General features: G+C 37.6%; 1 non-coding gene across 1 annotated transcript; it reads left to right on the top strand.

The window, feature by feature from the left end:
- The first annotated feature begins 5,871 nt into the window (after positions 1-5,871).
- On the top strand, positions 5,872-5,978 carry LOC112999868 (small nucleolar RNA R71). Its single transcript, XR_003265086.1, has one exon. It is a non-coding gene; the product is annotated as a small nucleolar RNA R71 (small nucleolar RNA).
- Positions 5,979-18,498: the final 12,520 nt, after the last annotated feature.

Below are 18,498 nucleotides of genomic sequence, written 5' to 3'. Positions count from 1 at the left end.
TTTTCTTTTTCGATTTTTTTTTAAGAAAACCTTTGAGAAACAACATTTCATTCAGCATGTCCAACATTTAACCAATATACAATGTACATCAAGTATGGCCCAAAATACATCATGAAGCATAGCCAACAAAACAAGTTGTCCAATGAAACAAAAACCCCCCACACTTATTCCCAAAACAATTCCAAAGCTCCAAAATTCCTTAAGGATATGGTGATATCATGGTTTTTCACTTAAGGCTTGTAGTGAGCTTCAAAACAAGGAAAGGGAAACAAGGCTCAAAAGGGCTATCAAAGGAATTAATTCAAGGTAAGTCCATTTGGCTAGAAGCTTATAAGAACAAAATTGCCTCAATCATTTCTAAATATGCATGTGAATTAGGACGCATCAACAAGAATCAAGCCAAGGCTATTGTGCAAGCAATCAATGGGGCAAAACACACCAAATGATTATGATGATGGATGGCTCAAATTCTCACAAAGGTAAACTCATCACTTTCAAATTGAGCTTTCAAAACTATCATGACATGTAGAGAAGAATCAAGGATTTCAAGTCACAAAATGTCAAGAACTTTTATTTTCAAAACAATTACCCATTTCTTGAACATATCCTATAATTCAAAGAAAAACATGCAAAGTCGTACGTGCACACAAAATTGACCCAAAATATTAAACTAAAAATCCGACGAAACTAACAACATTAACAAATTAACACAACTAACAAATTAACAAAACCAACAAAACTAGCAAAACCAAAGAACACTCCCCCCCATACTTAAACAACACATTGTCCTCAATGTAGCACAATTAAAAGATTAAAAACAATTAAATCATCAAAGAGAATCAGACAAGTGTAATAAAAGCAAAGAAGGAGATAGGAAAAGAAAAACTCCCTAAGTCATGGTGGAGGAAGAGTAGGGTGGAGTAAGGAAGTCTCTTCCACCACTACGTCCACTAAAGAAGGGTTCGTGAGGAATGGCTTAAGTCGATGTCCGTTGACCTTGAAGCTCTTGTTTGTGGAGTCGCTTTTGATCTCAACTGTACCATAAGGAAAAACATTAGTAACAACAAAAGGACCAATCCACTTAGACCTCAACTTACCACTCATGAGTCCAAGCCTAGAATTATACAATAACACTTTTTTCCCAACCACGAAGTTTTTTTAACTATCATGCTATCATGGAACTTCTTGGTCTTTTCTTTGTAGAACTTGGCATTCTCGTAGGCTTCTAGGCGGATTTCATCTAACTCACTCAGTTGCAACTTTCTTTCCTCACCAGCTTGATCCATAGAGAAGTTGCAAGTCTTCACTGCCCAGTAAGCTTTGTGCTCAATTTCCACTGGAAGATGACATGCCTTTCCAAAGACAACCCGATAAGGAGACATTCCTATGGGTGCTTTGTAGGCAGTCCGATGTGCCAGAGAGCATCATCAAGCCTGGTACTCCAATCTTTCCTGCTTGGCTGCACAATCTTCTCTAAAATTCGCTTGATTTCTCGGTTAGAAATTTCTGCCTGTCCATTGGTCTGGGGGTGGTATGGTGTGGATACCCTGTGTACCACCCCGTACTTTTTAAGCAGGGCATGCAATGTCCTGTTGCAAAAATGGGTTCCTTGATCACTAACAATTGCTTTAGGTACTCCAAACCTGCAAAACAGATTAGACCTGACAAAGTCTGCAACAACTTTAGCATCATTAGTTCTAGTGGGCTTGGCTTCCACCCATTTTGAAACATAGTCAACTGCAAGGAGAATGTAAACATAACCAAAAGAGACAGGAAAAGGACCCATGAAATCTATACCCCAGACATCAAACACCTCACAGAATAACATAGGTTGTTGAGGCATTTGTTGTCGCCATGTAAGTGTATTTCCTGCTCTCTGACACTGCTCACAAGTGCTGCAGATCTTCCATGCATCTTTAACGATGGTGGGCCAATAAAAACCACAATCAAGCACTTTGCGAGCTGTCCTTTGAACACCCAGATGACCTCCCGGTGTGGAAGATTGACAGAACTGCAGGACTGAGTCAGTCTCATGATCTAGAATGCACCGTCTAATGACCTGATCACTGCACAATTTCCACAAGTAGGGGTCATCCCAAATAAAATGCTTAGCATCACTTTTAATTTTATCTTTTTGGGCCTTAGATGCTAAGGGAGGAAAAACAGAAGCAACTAAATAATTGACAATATTAGCAAACCAGGGAGTAGAAAGAGAGTCAGAAATACTATACAGTATATACAAATGATCATCCGGGAAATCATCCCGAATAGGTGAATCTGCATCAGATACACCTTCAATCCGACTCAAATGATCAGCAACTAGATTTTGTGCTCCGCTCCTATCACGGATCTCCAAGTCAAACTCTTGGAGCCAGAGCATCCATCGGATCAACCTAGGCTTAGAATCAGCCTTCTTCAACAAGTACTTTAAAGCTGCATGATCAGTATAAACAATAATGCAGGTACCAAGCAAATAAGATCGAAATTTTTCAAGAGCAAAAACTATGGCTAAAAGCTCCTTCTCAGTAGTAGTATAATTCGCTTGGGCAGCATCTAAAGTCCTAGAAGCATAGTATATCACCCTGGGCAATTTATCAATTTTCTGAGCAAGGACAGCCCCCAATGCATAATTTGATGCATCACACATAAGCTCAAAAGGGGCTGTCCAGTCGGGTGCCTGGATGATGGGGGTGGTAGTCAACGCTCTTTTGAGGCAATCAAAAGCCTCTTTGCATCTGTCATTAAAGTCAAACTCCACCTCCTTTTGCAACAAGTTGGACAATGGAAGGGCTACTTTGCTAAAATCCCTTATAAAGAGCCTGTAGAATCCTGCATGACCAAGAAAAGATCGCACCTCTCGCACACAAGAAGGGTAAGGCAATTGTGAAATAACAGAAATTTTTGCAGGATCTACTTCAATACCCTTATTGGAAATAACGTGGCCTAAAACTATACCTTGCTCAACCATAAAATGACATTTTTCAAAATTTAGAACAAGGTTAGTTTCAATGCATCTATTCAAAACTTTTTCCAAACTATTCAAACAACCATCAAAAGAGGATCCATATACAGTGAAATCATCCATAAACACCTCTATGCAATTTTCTAAAAAATCACTGAAAATACTAATCATGTACCGCTGGAAGGTACCAGGGGCATTGCACAGGCCGAAAGGCATCCTCCTATAGGCAAAAGTGCCGAAGGGGCATGTGAATGTGGTCTTTTCCTGATCCTCAGGATTAATAGTAATTTGCATATAACCAGAAAAACCATCAAGGAAACAGTAGTGGGATTTACCTGCCAGGCGTTCAAGCATCTGGTCAATGAATGGCAGGGGAAAATGGTCCTTTTTGGTAACCTGGTTCAGCCTCCTATAGTCAATGCAGACTCTCCAACTGTTCTACACCCGAGTAGGAATTAGCTCCTCCTTCTCATTTTTTATCACTGTGAGGCCGGTCTTCTTCGGGACTACCTGGACGGGACTCACCCATTGGCTGTCGGAGATAGGATAAATGATTCCAGCTTGCAAAAGCTTGGTTATCTCCTTCTTCACTACATCAAGAATCACCGGGTTGAGTCTTCTCTGTGGCTGTCTTACTGGTTTGGCTCCATCCTCTAAATTTATTCGATGCATACATGTGGATGGGCTAATACCAGGAATGTCCGCCAGGGTCCAACCTATAGCCTTCTTATGCTTCTTGAGAACTGACAACAACTTCTCCTCTTGCTCATCAGCAAGGGAGGCAGATATAATCACTGGAAAACTCTTGCTATCATCCAAGTAAGCGTATTTTAAATTTGATGGCAGAGGCTTCAATTCTGGTGTGGTCGGCTGGACAGTGGTAGAAGGAGATGGTTTCTCAGCCTTTACCTCATAAAGAAAGTCAGAGGTATGTGTACTTCCTGAAATATGGTTAGTCCTATCTGACTCTATAAAATCAATCTCAAGAGGCAAAACACCACCACCAGACATGCAATCAATATCACTCTCAAATTCACTCTCAGATTCACTATCAGCATCAAATTCAGACATATGATCAAGTACAATTTCAGACTCAATGCATGAAAAGTGAGAGGCATGCAGATTAGAATAAAGATCAGTCATGTATTCATCAACAACATGGTCAATTATTTCAGCACGAAATACAGAAAGATCTTCAGATGGGTATTTCATAGCATCCAGAATATTAAAATGAACAGTTATATCACCAAACTCCATGGATAGTGTGCCTGCATAAACATCTATCTTAGTTCTAGCAGTTTTCATAAAGGGTCTGCCTAGAATGATGGGAACTGATCCTTGAGAGAATCCATCTTCCATATTCAAAATATAAAAATCAACAGGGAAAATCAGTTCACCAACTCTAACTAAGACATCTTCTATGAAACCAACAGGGTAGGCAACACTTCTATTAGCTAAATGAATTACCACATCAGTTGACTGTAAGGGACCTATAGATAGAGAATTAAAAATAGACAGAGGCATAACACTAATAGAAGCTCCTAAATCTAGCATGGCATTGTCAAACTTACTATTCCCTATAATACAAGGTATGCTGAATGTACCTGGATCTTTGCATTTTTCAGGAATTTGAGGAACAGATTTACCAATCAATGCGGAGACATTTCTGCCCATGCTAATCCGTTCACTTCCTTTAAGCTTCCGCTTATTAGTGCACAGCTCCTTCAAGAATTTGGCATATCTTGGAATTTGCTTTATTGCATCCAACAGAGGTATGTTTACCTCTACTTTTCTAAACGTGTCCAAGATCTCTTTCTCTGCCTCTTCCATTTTTTTTGTTGGAAACTGCTCTTGGAGGGAATGGAAGAGGGGGAATGTGCTGCTTCTGCAAATCAGAATTACTTGTGGAAGAAGATTCACCTGCACAGAAATTGTTAGGTAAATTTTTGTCATCACCTTTTTCTGGAGTAGAGTGAAGTTTGGCAGGTTCATTTGCAGATGAGGAAGGTGCTACGGGTTGAGGTCCTTGACACTGTTTTCCCGACCTCAATGAAATGGCACTAACATTTTTGGGATTTTGGATAGCTTAAGAAGGCAACTTGTCAAAATTTTGGGACTGTTGTTGATTCAATTGGGTAGCCAATTGTCCCATCTGATCGGTTAAGCTCTGAATGGAGGCTCTGGTCTCTTGCTGAAACTGCATGTTCTGCATAGTCATTTGCCTCACAAGTTCTTCGAGGGAAGGTTGTGGAGGGGCCTTAACTGTTGGCTGTTTCTGGGGTTGTTGCTGTTGTTGGATTGGTGGAGGAATGTATGGTCTGCTTGAGCCAGCAGCATTTTGGAAGGAAGGAGCAGGCTGCTGTTGTTGTTGCTGAGGGCTGGACCATCTGAGGTTAGGGTGATTCCTCCATCCAGGGTTGTATCTGTTGCTGGAGAGGTCATAATTGTTTTGCTGTGGTTGATTTTGCTGCTGAGGTTGAGGAGGTCTATTGTAAATATTTGCAACATAAGCTTCAGGCTGCTCGATTGCTCCAGGTTGCTGCATGGAAGGGCAAAGGTCTGTATGGTGGTCAGCAGAGGAGCACAAACCACAAACCCTTGCAACAGGTACATATTTCTGATTCAAGGCCAGCTGGGTTACCAAGTTAACCAATGCATCCAGTTTGCCTTCAAGCTTCTTAGTCTCAGATGATGCAGCTGAGTTTGTAGCTACCTCATGCACTCCTCTAATGACTATGGCATCATTTCTGGCGCTAAACTGCTGAGAGTTGGAAGCCATCTTCTCAATTAAATTTCTGGCTTCAGCAGGAGTCATGTCTCCAAGGGCTCCACCACTGGCAGCATCTATCATACTTCTCTCCATATTACTGAGTCCTTCATAAAAATATTGGAGAAGAAGCTGCTCCGAAATCTGATGGTGAGGGCAACTGGCACATAGTTTTTTAAATCGCTCCCAGTACTCATACAGGCTCTCTCCACTGAGTTGTCTAATACCTGAGATATCTTTCTTGATGGCTGTGGTCCTGGAAGCAGGGAAAATTTTTTCTAAGAATACTCTCTTAAGGTCATCCCAGCTCGTGATGGACCTTGGAGCAAGGTAATACAGCCAGTCCTTTGCCACTCCCTCCAGAGAATGAGGAAAAGCCTTCAGAAATATATGATCCTCCTGGACATCTGGGGGTTTCATGGTGGAGCAAACAATATGAAATTCCTTCAAATGTTTGTGCGGGTCTTCACCTTCAAGGCCATGAAACTTTGGAAGCAAATGAATCAGTCCAGTTTTAAGAACATATGAGACATCCTCATCAGGGTATTGGATGCACGAGCTTTCGCAGGTGAAATCAGGTGTAGCCATTTCCCTTAGAGTCCTCTCACGGGGTGGAGGTTGTGCCATGTTCTCAGAATGTGCAAAATCAGAATGCTCAGAATCAGAATGCTCAGAATCAGAATGCTCAAAATTATAATGCTCCAAATCAGGATGTTCAAAATCACCAATAACAGAATGCACAGATTCACCAGTAATGGAATGCTCAGGATGATCAAAAGGTATAAAATGATGCCTAACTAATCTATGAAATGTCCTATCTATCTCAGGGTCAAAGGGTTGTAAGTCAGATGGATTGCCTCTAGTCATACACTACATTCAGCATGCACAACTAGTTGCCTTGTCATGTAAATAAAGGTGCAGGTTTGAACTACAGCTACCCTCAAATGATATCCAAATGACTTGAAATTTTGTGAACAACCTTATAAAGTGATGAGAAGATAGCACAAAAAATTTCATACAAAAATTCAAAGTCTAACTATGAAAGCTAAAATTGGTGGGTTAAGAAAAATAAGTGAATAAAACTTGAAAAATAAAAAAAAACTTTTGACAGAATCGCTTTTTTTGGATGATGGAGACCTCAGCCGGCCATAGGCGGGCTGCCACGGCATAGGAAATTTTTTTCTACCCCAAATGCATATATAATAATTGCGATTCTGATAACCGGAGCAAAAGTTATGGCTGTTTGAAGTTTTGACAAACACAAAATTTGCTAGTTTTTTGGAACTTTCAAATCTGACCAAACTAAAGGCTCTAGCTATTTTTCCCACAAAATATGGATTAAAATAAGTTACCACAAAAAAATTCAGCCAAAAATAACAACCCTAGCTGCTAAAACAAAAAATCACAAATAGTTCAGCATGGGTGGTCGCTAAAACCCGTCTCTAATTGATTTCTACTACTACTCTGTTTTGCCGCAAGCAAAAGTGGTCTCTAAGTCCGTCGCAAAACACTATTCACAGCAAAACACCCAAGACTGAAACAGGGGAAACGCTTAATGGGAAAACTAAAACAGAACACACACTAAACAAAATACCAGGACACTAAACAACACTAACACACATACTAACACAATACTAACAATTAAACATAAAACACGAAAGGATTAAACACACAACACTAGCTAGCTATTATGAACCTTTGGACACTGCTCCCCGGCAACGGCGCCAAATTTGATCGAGGCCGTACCCGAATCAAATAAACATGAAAATGCAGTAACTAGGAAGTGATCCTAGGTCGTTTCCCAACGAGCAGTGACACACCAATTGTTCATAATATACTTGCAGTAACAGTAACGATTGGGGGGGTTTGTTTGTTTTGTGATTAAAGAGCAGAACAAGTAAACTGGAATACGAAATTACTAATATTAAAAACGGGTTGTTTCCTTTGATTCAGAAGTCATTCTCTTATCCTGGGTTATGGAGAATTCGTCCCTAATAGTCAACCACTTAATCCAACCCTATTTCAATTTACTAAGCGAAAATCAACTTAGGGTTGTCAATACGTGATTAGGCACCATAATGTTTCTTAGGTTTCTATGTGGGTCTCATAATCATAATGTTGCTCGGACATTGGTTAGCCACCCATATATTGGTCGACTAACTCGTGATGAGAAGACAATGCTTACTGATATGATAAAGAGTATGGTGAAGTTTAAAAATATTCTTTTGACATTGAAAGAACACAATGACAAAAGTGTTACCAACATCAAACAAGTGTATTGATGTAGCTCCATATGGAGCCTATAGGCCTTGGATCTTCTTCATCAATGGAGTCCTTTGCTTCTTCAATATCAATGGCTGCGGAATGGAGAAGGAAGAAAAATGATTGGAGATGCCACTTCAACGAGAAGATGAGTCAAGAAGAAGCTCACTACCATAGGAAGCCATGGATAAGAGCTTGAAGGAAGGAAAAGATGAGTGGAGGGAGAGGGAGAGAAGGAACACGAAATTTTGTGCCTCAAAAGAGGTCTGAACTTTGAAGTGTAATTCTTAAATGATCAAAGTTGAAAAAAATGCACACACATGGCCTCTATTTATAGCCTAAGTGTCACACAAAATTGGAGGGAAATTTGAATTTCTATTCAAATTTCACTAGAATTTGTGGAGCCAAAATTTCACTAGTTATGATTAGTGAATTTTAACTATGGTTCAGCCCACTAATCCAAGATCAAGTCCAAGATTCTCCACTAAGTGTGCTTAGGTGTCATGAGACATGTAAAGCATGAAGGACATGCACAAAGTGTGACAATATGATGTGGCAATGGGGTGTAGCAAGCAAATGATCACCTCTCCATCTAAATTTTAATTGGATTAGGCTTCTCCTAATTCAATTAAATTTATTTCCCAACACACACATCAAATATTCACTTAATGCAAGTGAAATTACAAAACTACCCTAATACAAAAACTAGTCTAGGTTCCCTAAAGTACAAGGGCTAAAAAATCCTACATTTCTAGGGTACCCTACCTACATTTTGGAGCCTTAAATACAAGGCCCAAAAGTAATGAAATCCTAATCTAATATGTACAAAGATAAGTGGGCTCATACTGAGCCCATGGGCCCAAAATCTACCCTAAGGCCCATGAGAACCCTAGGGCCTTCTCCTGCATCTCTAGTACAATCTTCTTGGAGTCTTCTATCCAATGCCCTTGGGGGGGTGGGGTAAGATTGTATCATTCCCTCTCCCTTGAAAAGGATTTGACCTCAAATCCAGAGGTTCTTGAAACTCGGAGCTTCTTCCCTCAACACCCGTAAAAAGAATAATAACATATATATTAGTGGTATTTGGCATGTTGGAGTAAGGTAAGGTCTGAAAACCTCTTTCCTAGGCATCTTCCCATGAGGGAACATGGTTCCTCCCCAACTCAATGAGTGGTGCTACAAGTATAGAAAAATATGGGACAAACCTTTTGTAAAAGTTTGTTAAGTCATGGAAGCCCCAAATTTTCCTTATACTTGGTGGAGTGGGCCACTCAAGAATGACCTTTATTCTCTTAGGGTTCCTGGGAACCCCTTGATCACCATTTAAAAAATTAAGGAAAGTAATGCAATAAAACATACCCTTTTTTATATTTTCATGTTGATTACTCTAACCAAAAAGTGTGACAAACCTAAGGTGTCCCATATGATCACCTAGGTTTGTATTGAAACAAATAATAAGAACAAACCTACCTAATGAGTCCCTATGTACGTGAATCATGAAGATGTTAGATGCATGGGTGATTTTACAAAAGATGGTTGTACCACTCAACACATTCATCATACCACCTATCATAGGGATTTGGTGCCTCATAATACCTATTTTGGGCACCAACAAAGCACAAGGATTTAAGCTCTTACGAACCAAACCCTTATCCAACAACTCCTTTAGTTGAGGAATAATCTCAAGCCCAAGAAGTGTGGCAGTGCTAACAAGTGTCTTTTTACAAAGGAGGAGATGTGTAGGTTGTCTAAGAGAGAAAGTTTCTTTAATGTTTGTCTTTATTGCAAAATGACTTCCCTTCTTAGCTATCCTCTTGGAGGAGACACTTACCTTCTTACACTCCTCCTTAACCATTAAAGGTTGTCCTTCTTCTTGGGGTAGATTTCTTCACTAGATTCTTCCCCTTTTGCTTCTTCACTTTCACTAGAGGAAGGTGAAGTAGTAGCCTCATCTTGGCTACTATAAATGTCTTGGCCCCTCATAATCATGGTTTTCTTGGTGGGGCATTGAAAAGTAATGTGTCCTCTTCCAAGACATTTAAAGCACTTTATAGAGCTAGTCTTCTCTAGCATACTAGCCTTAGGGGGTTGCTTTTCTATTGTCTTCCCCTTATCATCTTTAGGCTTAGAAGATGCCATCCCTAAGATGCCTTGACCTTGTTCTTTCTTTGGATAAGAGTGAGGGCAATAAGATTTTGAAGTAGACTTCCTTTTAAGTTGTTACTCTACCCTTATTTCCCAATCTAAGTAAGCCTCTACATTGTCCTTCCCATGGAAGTATGGGAGGTTAATGTTAGCCTCTTGAGGCTTTCTTTCCTTTTCTCTCCTATGGGAGTGATGTCTAAGATGTGACCTATGCCTTCCTTCATAATAGTCACGAAGTTCTTCACTTAGGCTCTTGCGAGGGTCATGACTACTATATGAGACATTTTTTTCTTTTCTTAATTCTTTTAGTACTTTTCTTCTTTCTTCTTCCCTTATTTTTTCCCTTTCATCTTGATTTATTTTTACCCTCTCTTTTCCTTTTTCTTTTCTTTCTAGTTTTTCTTTCCATAACTTAAGGGAACTCAACTCATCTAAGATTCTAGATAGAGGGTCTTTATGACTAGTACCCTCACCATTAATACTAGATGAATGATGACTCATGTTGGTTCCTAAGTTGTGGTTCTTTCTTGTTGGGGTTTGAAAAAGGTAAAAGCTAGGATTCAAAAGAACTCAAGATAAGCAAGAAGAAAGTATTATGTAATAACAAGATTAACTAGGCATGACTAGTAAAGAAAATAAGCTATGAAAGTAAGCAAGAAATTAAAGTGCATGAAATGTAAACTAGGCAGATCCTAAGAGTGTTTGGATGACCATATTTAAGGTTCCAAAAAAAAACTCACTATCCTAAGGAAAAAATTGCCTAAAATTATTACACACAAATGAAAGTTTGGTAACCTATTGGAGGCTTCCAACACACTTCCAATGAAATGCCTTTTTGTTACAAAATTTGAAAGTAATGAAGGTAAGTAAATTGACAATTACAAAATTACAAAACATTCCTCAATTTTTTTGGTTGTGCTCTCTTTGGTGATTCACTCAATTTAGAGTGCTTTTTAGTCCAATAGCTCATAAGGTGGTTGGCCCCTTGCTTCTTGACTCAAATACTTCAAGGGATGACACCAATCCTCCTTTCCAATTCCCTATATGACTCACAAACAACGAAACAAAGAGACAAGCAATAACCAAAGACCAAAAAATTAAATGAAAGCTAAACCAATAGAGTTCTAACAAGACAAATTTTCAAGGATTATTCAACAATTAAAGCAAGAAAAGCACACAAAAGCAAGCTAGGACTCAAAGAGAAACCTAGAATGGCTCTAGAGTAGAGTAAAAAAAACTAAAAAAATATGACTCAAGAAACCTCTAGTTTTGGCACTTGTTTTCACACTAAGTTTAAATTTAAATTTCAGAACTAATATTGTTATAAAATAGGCACCAATTATAGAACAAATTTTGAGCCAAAACAACAAGCACACTTCCCTTTCACTTTTTTTTCCTGGACACTGATTTTCCTGCCAACTTGTGTGATTTTTTTCCTTTTATACAAGTCACTTGGTTCTTTTTTCTAATTTTTTTCTAGATGTATAGAAACTTAAATAAAAATTTCAGCTCAAAATTCATAGTGATCAATTCCCAGTAATTTTTACAAGTTTTGTGTTCACGCTGCCAGCACCAGCGATTTCAACCTAGAAATCAAGAGTAGTGTTTATGTTGCTTAAGGCTTGAAGAATTACAATTTGTTTTTTCTTATGCTCAAATGTCTTGAATAACACAATTCAACAGAACTTAAGACTTATTTTGATTCACAAATTCAGCCACAACTCAACACCAAAACTCAATTTCTTCATAGGCATCATATAGGAAACTTAGAAAATATTTTGGAAGAAAATTTAGATCTAAAGGTTCAGCACACAAAAATTATGACTGAAAAATGATAGAACCTAAAATCAACACAAAAACATGATTGAAGAGTAGACCTATAAAATTTGAACTATAATCGGTTTATTTCAAGTGTAGATCTGAGATTTAATCGGTTTATTTTTTTGAATCTACTCTAAACAGCACCAAACCACAAGAAAATGGAGGATATACATGGAGAATAAGATGAAGAACAAGGAATTAAAGTGAATTGACCGAACAAAAAGATAAAGGAAGCAAAAGAACATCACCTAGATGAAGATGCTCTATACCACATGATGTAGCTCCATGTGAAGCTTGTAAGCCTTGGATCTTCTTCATCAATGGAGTCCTTTGCTTCTTGAAGATGAATGTCAGCATAATGAAGAAGGAAGAAAGATGATTGGAGATGCCTCTTCAAGGAGAAGATGAGTCAAAAAGAAACTCACCACCATAGAAAGCCATGGATAAGAGTTTGAAGGTAGGAGAAGATGTGTGGAGGGAGAGGGAGAGAAGGAGCATGAAATTTTGTGCCTCAAATGAGATCTGAACTTTGAAGTGTAATTCTAAAATGATCAAATTTGAACAAATGCACACACATGGCCTTTATTTATAGCTTAAGTGTCACACAAAATTGGAGGGAAATTTGAATTTCTATTCAAATTTCACTTGAATTTGAAATTGAATTTGTGGAGCCAAATTTTGGAGCCAAAATTTCACTAATTATGATTAGTGAATTTTAGCTATGGTTCAGCCCACTAATCCAAGATCAAGTCCAAGATTCTCTACTAAGTATGCTTAGGTGTTGTGAGGCATGTAAAGCATGAAGGACATGCACAAAGTGCGACAATATGATGTGACAATGGGATGTAGCAAGCAAATGATCACCTACCCCTCTAAAATTTAATTGGATTGGGCTTCTCCCAATTCAATTAAATTTATTTCCCAATACACACATCAAATATTCACTTAATGCAAGTGAAATTACAAAACTACCCCTAATACAAAAACTAATCTAGGTGCCCTAAAATACAAGGGCTGAAAAATCCTACATTTCTAGGGTACCCAACCTACCTACATTATGGAGCCCTAAATACAAGGCCTAAAAATAATGAAATCCTAATCTAATATGTACAAAGATAAGTGGGCTCATACTGAGTCCATGGGCCCAAAATCTATCCTAAGGACCATGAAAATCCTAGGGCCTTCTCCTGCATCTCTAGCCCAATTTTCTTGGAGTCTTCTATCCAATGTCCTTGGGGGTAGGATTGCATCATGTATACTGCCAGAACCACATATGGAAGATCTCTCAGGCCTCAGAATAGAAATGCAACATTTAATGTATTTGTTAGAGCGTGATATGTATATTCATTGGCATGTAGCGAATGATGAAGAAGTTGCACGTGACATATTTTGGGCACATCTTGATGTGGTAAAGTTGTTGAATGCATTTAACATACTGTTCTTCATGGATAGTACATACAAAACCAACATATACAGGCTGCCTTTGCTTGAGATTGTTGGTGTTACTTGTACTGCGCTGACATTTTCTGTTGTTTTTGCTTATATGGAAGTTGAACGTGAAAAAACTTTGTGTGGGCACTTGAAAGGTTCAAAGGCCTTTTTCGCAGACAAGATGAATTGCCTAAAGTGATTGTCATAGACAGAGACCTAGCTTTGATGAATGCAGTAAAAATTGTGTTTCTTGATTCACATAATTTGTTGTGCCAATTTCATATTGATAAGAATGTCAAAGCAAAGTGCAAACAACATGTAACTCCCAAAAAGGCTTGGGATCAAGCAATAGAGGTATGGATTTTTGTTATGGATTATCCTATAGAGTGTGCCTATGAAGATCATCTGATAAGGTTTGAAGTTGCTTGTGCACCCTAGCATAAGTTTATTGCCTGTGTCGAAGAAACTTGGTTGATCCCGCACAAGGAAAGATTTGTAAAGGCATGGTCAAATAAAGTCATGTAGTTGCATAACACAATAACCAACATGTAATTAACTTATAATCCATGGTCTATTAAACTAGTATTTGTATACAATGTTCATTCTGGTGCAATGTTTGTCATAAACTTGTTTTGTAGGGTTGAGTCTGTCCATTGGGCGTTGAAGCGGTTGCAACATAATGAAATTAAAGCCTCATTTGAACATAGCATTCATGTCGGTCATATTTTTAGTGCACAATTTTATAAGTGACTGTGTGGATTTGTTTCAAGATATGCATTGAATCATATAGCAGTTTATTGGTGTGGACACGTCTCGTTGTGGATGCATTGTAAGATCTACACATGGGTTGCCCTGTGTCTGTGAACTAGTTAGGTATGTTTTATGTAGCATACCACTTCAAGAAATTCATTTGTATTGGACTAGGCTATGTTTTAATGACATGGTGTCTACTGATTTAAACGAAGAGTTCTCTGTGCAACAAGAGTTTGATGCTATAAAAAAAGTTTCAAAGATGTTGACATAGCTGGAAAGATTACTATAAAAAATAAACTTCGTGAAATTGGATTCCCTAATATGACTTCTATGTGTCCACCTATTGACAAGGTCGAAACCAAAGGTTCACAAACGGGTTGTGCAGGTAAATTGGAATGGTCAACAAAGTGTCATCCTTCCTTCTTTGAGCATATGGATGCATTACATTCGCAACATGATAATTCATCTTCATGGAAGTCACCTGGTACCTCATCCCAACAACCAACACGCAAGAGAAAGATTCCCATGTTAGATCAATTCCATGGAAACCTTCATCTGTACATTTCAGACATTGTAGATGTAAGATCAGATGGTCATTGTGGGTATTGGGTAGTTACAACTTTTTTGGTATGGGTGAAGATTCTTGGCCTCTAGTCCGTAACAATTTGCACAAAGAGTTGGGACAATGGCATGACGAGTATGCAAATATCTTTGGAGGATATGATTGCTTCTATCAGATAAAACAATATTTACTTGTTAATCATGTCTCAATGGTTAGTGTTTTATTACGTAGAGATGATTGATTTTTTAATTTAGCTTTCACACCATATGAATTTAATGTGTTTTATTTAAACATGTTTGTATGGATAAATGGATGATTGTACCCAACATGGGGTATGTTACTTCAAGTTGGTACAATGTAGTTATTGTTTTGTTGTCACTAAAGCAAACCATCAGTTTTTTCTCTCGCAGAACTCAAGCTCAAAAAGATAGTTCCGTGCATTGTATCATATGCATAGGTCATGTTAATGAGAATCATTTTGTTCAAGTAAACTGATTGAGCATTTATAATTTAGTATTTTTCTATTCTTCTTAACTGATTTGACCTCTCTTTGACTCCTATTTTCCCACCTTAACTCAATTTTGGTTTTAGGCAAATGATTGAGCTTAATTGATAATTGTTGCTTATTTTTAGATTTTGTGCTTACTTGACCTATCTGCCTTGTGAAGGGCCTATAGGACACTACAAAACTCCAAATGGATCACGTGAGTAGTCATTGGAAAGATAAGAAAAAGATATTCAATTTTGTCAGAGATAAGCTTGGGCCAATTCTTCCGTTTTGATGGTCAAATTAGGCTTGGAAGTCATAACATCTGCACTGAATAATTGGGCATTTGAGCTTTGCTTTATGTAATTAGCTTAATTAGGTAGATTAGATACACAAATTTCATTGCTCTTCCACTGGTGATGATCATGGAAGGCTAAACACTCAATCAATCCAAGGATCCACTTCAAGCAAGGCTGAATTTGAGTTTTAGTTTAGTATTTCAATTTTGTGTGAATGCTCATCTTGTTCTTTAATCCTATTTTTTATTTTCATGATTATGAATATGCTTAGGATTGAAAAAGAATTAGGTTATGGATTCATTTCCTAATTTCAAAATTTAATCGTAGATTGTTTGGATGATATTCCAACCTAATTTGTGATCTCAATGAATTTAGGGATTAATTCGATTGAACTATTTCTAATGATATTGACAGGACTTTCACAATTTGAACATCATTCGTAACAACTATGATAATCCGATTTGCATTGGTTTGGTAAATTGGATTGATGCTATTAAACCTTATTCATATTTTGTTATTTTGTTTCCAAAAATTCTGTCATATTTATGCATTTTTGTTTTTGCGTTTTCGCATTCCTTTACACCGCCTACAAACTATTCGTTTAAATCCCCCCTGCTGTTTATAAGTGAATTGAAGTAGGAACCAAATTGAATTGTATCTCTGAGTCGACCTAGGTTAATCCTATACTGCAAAATTTTCTAGTTTTATTTGTTTTGGAACTTTTCGACAGTTGTTATCATAAACCATTTGTTATGCTATGAGTCATAACATATTATAAAGTAGACTTTCACAATGTGACTATGTTTTTAATCATGTTATGTAGGTATATTTGACACATCATTGTCTAATATCAAGACCTGATGTGTTGTGGTCCACACATGGTCATTCACTAGCAAAAGAATGGGTCATCCCTTATGTTGACCAGATACAACAGTTTTCACAATTAATAGATGTTAGATGTGATTATGTCAACCTTGGAGATGATTGATTTATGTAACATTTTTGGTCATTTCTATTGCAGTTGATTATGTTCATGTACTTTCTTACCATTTTTTATGTAGTTACTTATTTCTCTAAAAAATTTGACATATGCTCTTCTAAATAAACTACATATACACAATTTGTCAATTCGTACATTCACTAAATATAAAGACTATAAGTTCATACATTCACTAATGATAAATATAATAAGTCAATTACCACAACTGATCAGTTAGTCTCAACATAGACATAAAGTGAACAAGTAAATAGACAATTCAGACATTAATACAATCCAACAACTATCAATGTCCTCCTTTGCCATGCCCACCTCTAGTGCCACCCCATGCCTTATTGGTGTTCAAATGATTATGCGAGTGCAACCACCTATCATCAACCTGTTGTGGGGTGGGAATCTCATCAGTGAACACAGCTGGGTGTCGAGGAATATCTTAGCGATACCCATACTGGCGCGACACCCTCTGTGGAAAATGAAGGTGCAAATTTGGGCATAAACGAATATATCCAGAGAATAAGGATATATTCTCAAATGAACTATGAGTTCTATGCATCTCATATGGAGTCCATCTAACTCCCTTGATGGTCAGCTCATCAATTAGTTTCATGTAATCAATTGCATACAATGACAACTTATTTGTTCATCAACTAACATATGGAGAATCTCTTCATATCCCAAGACATCGTCTCTGGTGCCAATAGTTACAAAATGCTCATAGATCCATTGTTGTCTCACCAAGAAAAGTATATAATCAATTCATCAATGACGCTGTTAATAATATAACAAATAATTTTCCAGACACCTAATTACCTGAAGAAGAGTGCCATAGTGATGTAAGCTCCATTGGAGCTTGTAGGCCTAGGATCTTTTTCATCAATGGATTCCTTTGCTTCTTGGGAGATGAATGGCAGCGGAATGGAGAAGGAAGAAAGAGAGGAGACGCCACTTCAAGGAGAAGATGAGTCTAGAAGAAGCTCACCACCATAGGAGGCCATGGATAAGAGCTTGGAGGAAGAAGGAGATGAATGAAGGGAGAGGAAGAGAAGAGCACAAAATTTTGTACTCTAAAAGAGCTCTAAAATCTGAAGTTTAATTTTCAAATGATCAAACTTGAAAAAATGCACACATATGACCTCTATTTATAGCCTAAGTGTCACACAAAATTGGAGGGAAATTTAAATTTCAATTCAAATTTCACTTGAATTTGAAATTGAATTTGTGGAGCCAAACTTTTAAGCCAAAATTTCACTAATTATGATTAGCGAATTTTAGTTATGGTTCAGCCCACTAATCCAAGATAATCTATTCTTTAAAGTTTTTAGGTTCTATCATAGAAACAAATGCCATGTTATTGCATAAATCTTTAAGAGAGTGTCTAGTTGCTACCCCTTTTGAGATATCTCCGATGATGTTGTCAAGAGGATGATTTCTTGAAGTTTTCTATTCTTTGGGAAGATCATCATTTTCTTGAGCTATGTCATCTTGAGCATCCTTGTTTTCTTCATTTCTCTTTCTTTTTAGATCTCTTTCTTGATTGTGCATATCTTCCAAATAATCTGCAATATCATCAAGAAACTCCTTTCTCGAAGAGGTAATATTAGTTTCATCAAAAGAAACATGTATTGATTCCTCAATTGTCATGGTTCTTTTGTTGTATATCCTAAAGGCTTTGCTATGTAGGGAATAACCAAGGAAGATGCCCTCATCTGCCTTAACATCAAATTTTCCTATGCTTTCTTTACCATTGTTTAAGACATGCGGTGTTGTTAAGGCAAAAACATGTAAATGAGCAATGTTTGGTTTTCTATTGTTAAAAAGTTCATATGGGGTTTTCTTAAGAATGGGTCTTATTAAGGCTGTATTCATAATATAACATGCGGTGTTGACTGCTTCTGCCCAAAAATATTTTGGATGTGGTGTGTCATTTAAAAAGGTTCTAGCAATTTCTTCTAAAGATCTATTTTTTCTTTCTACTACTCCGTTTTGTTGGGGTGTCCTAGGTGCAGAAAAGT

The sequence above is a fragment of the Glycine max genome, chromosome 16 (genome assembly GCF_000004515.6).
Source record: "Glycine max cultivar Williams 82 chromosome 16, Glycine_max_v4.0, whole genome shotgun sequence".
In the NCBI taxonomy this organism is placed as follows: Eukaryota; Viridiplantae; Streptophyta; class Magnoliopsida; order Fabales; family Fabaceae; genus Glycine; species Glycine max.
Note: the sequence above shows the minus strand (reverse complement) of the source record. Positions and strands in the feature narration are given on the sequence as shown.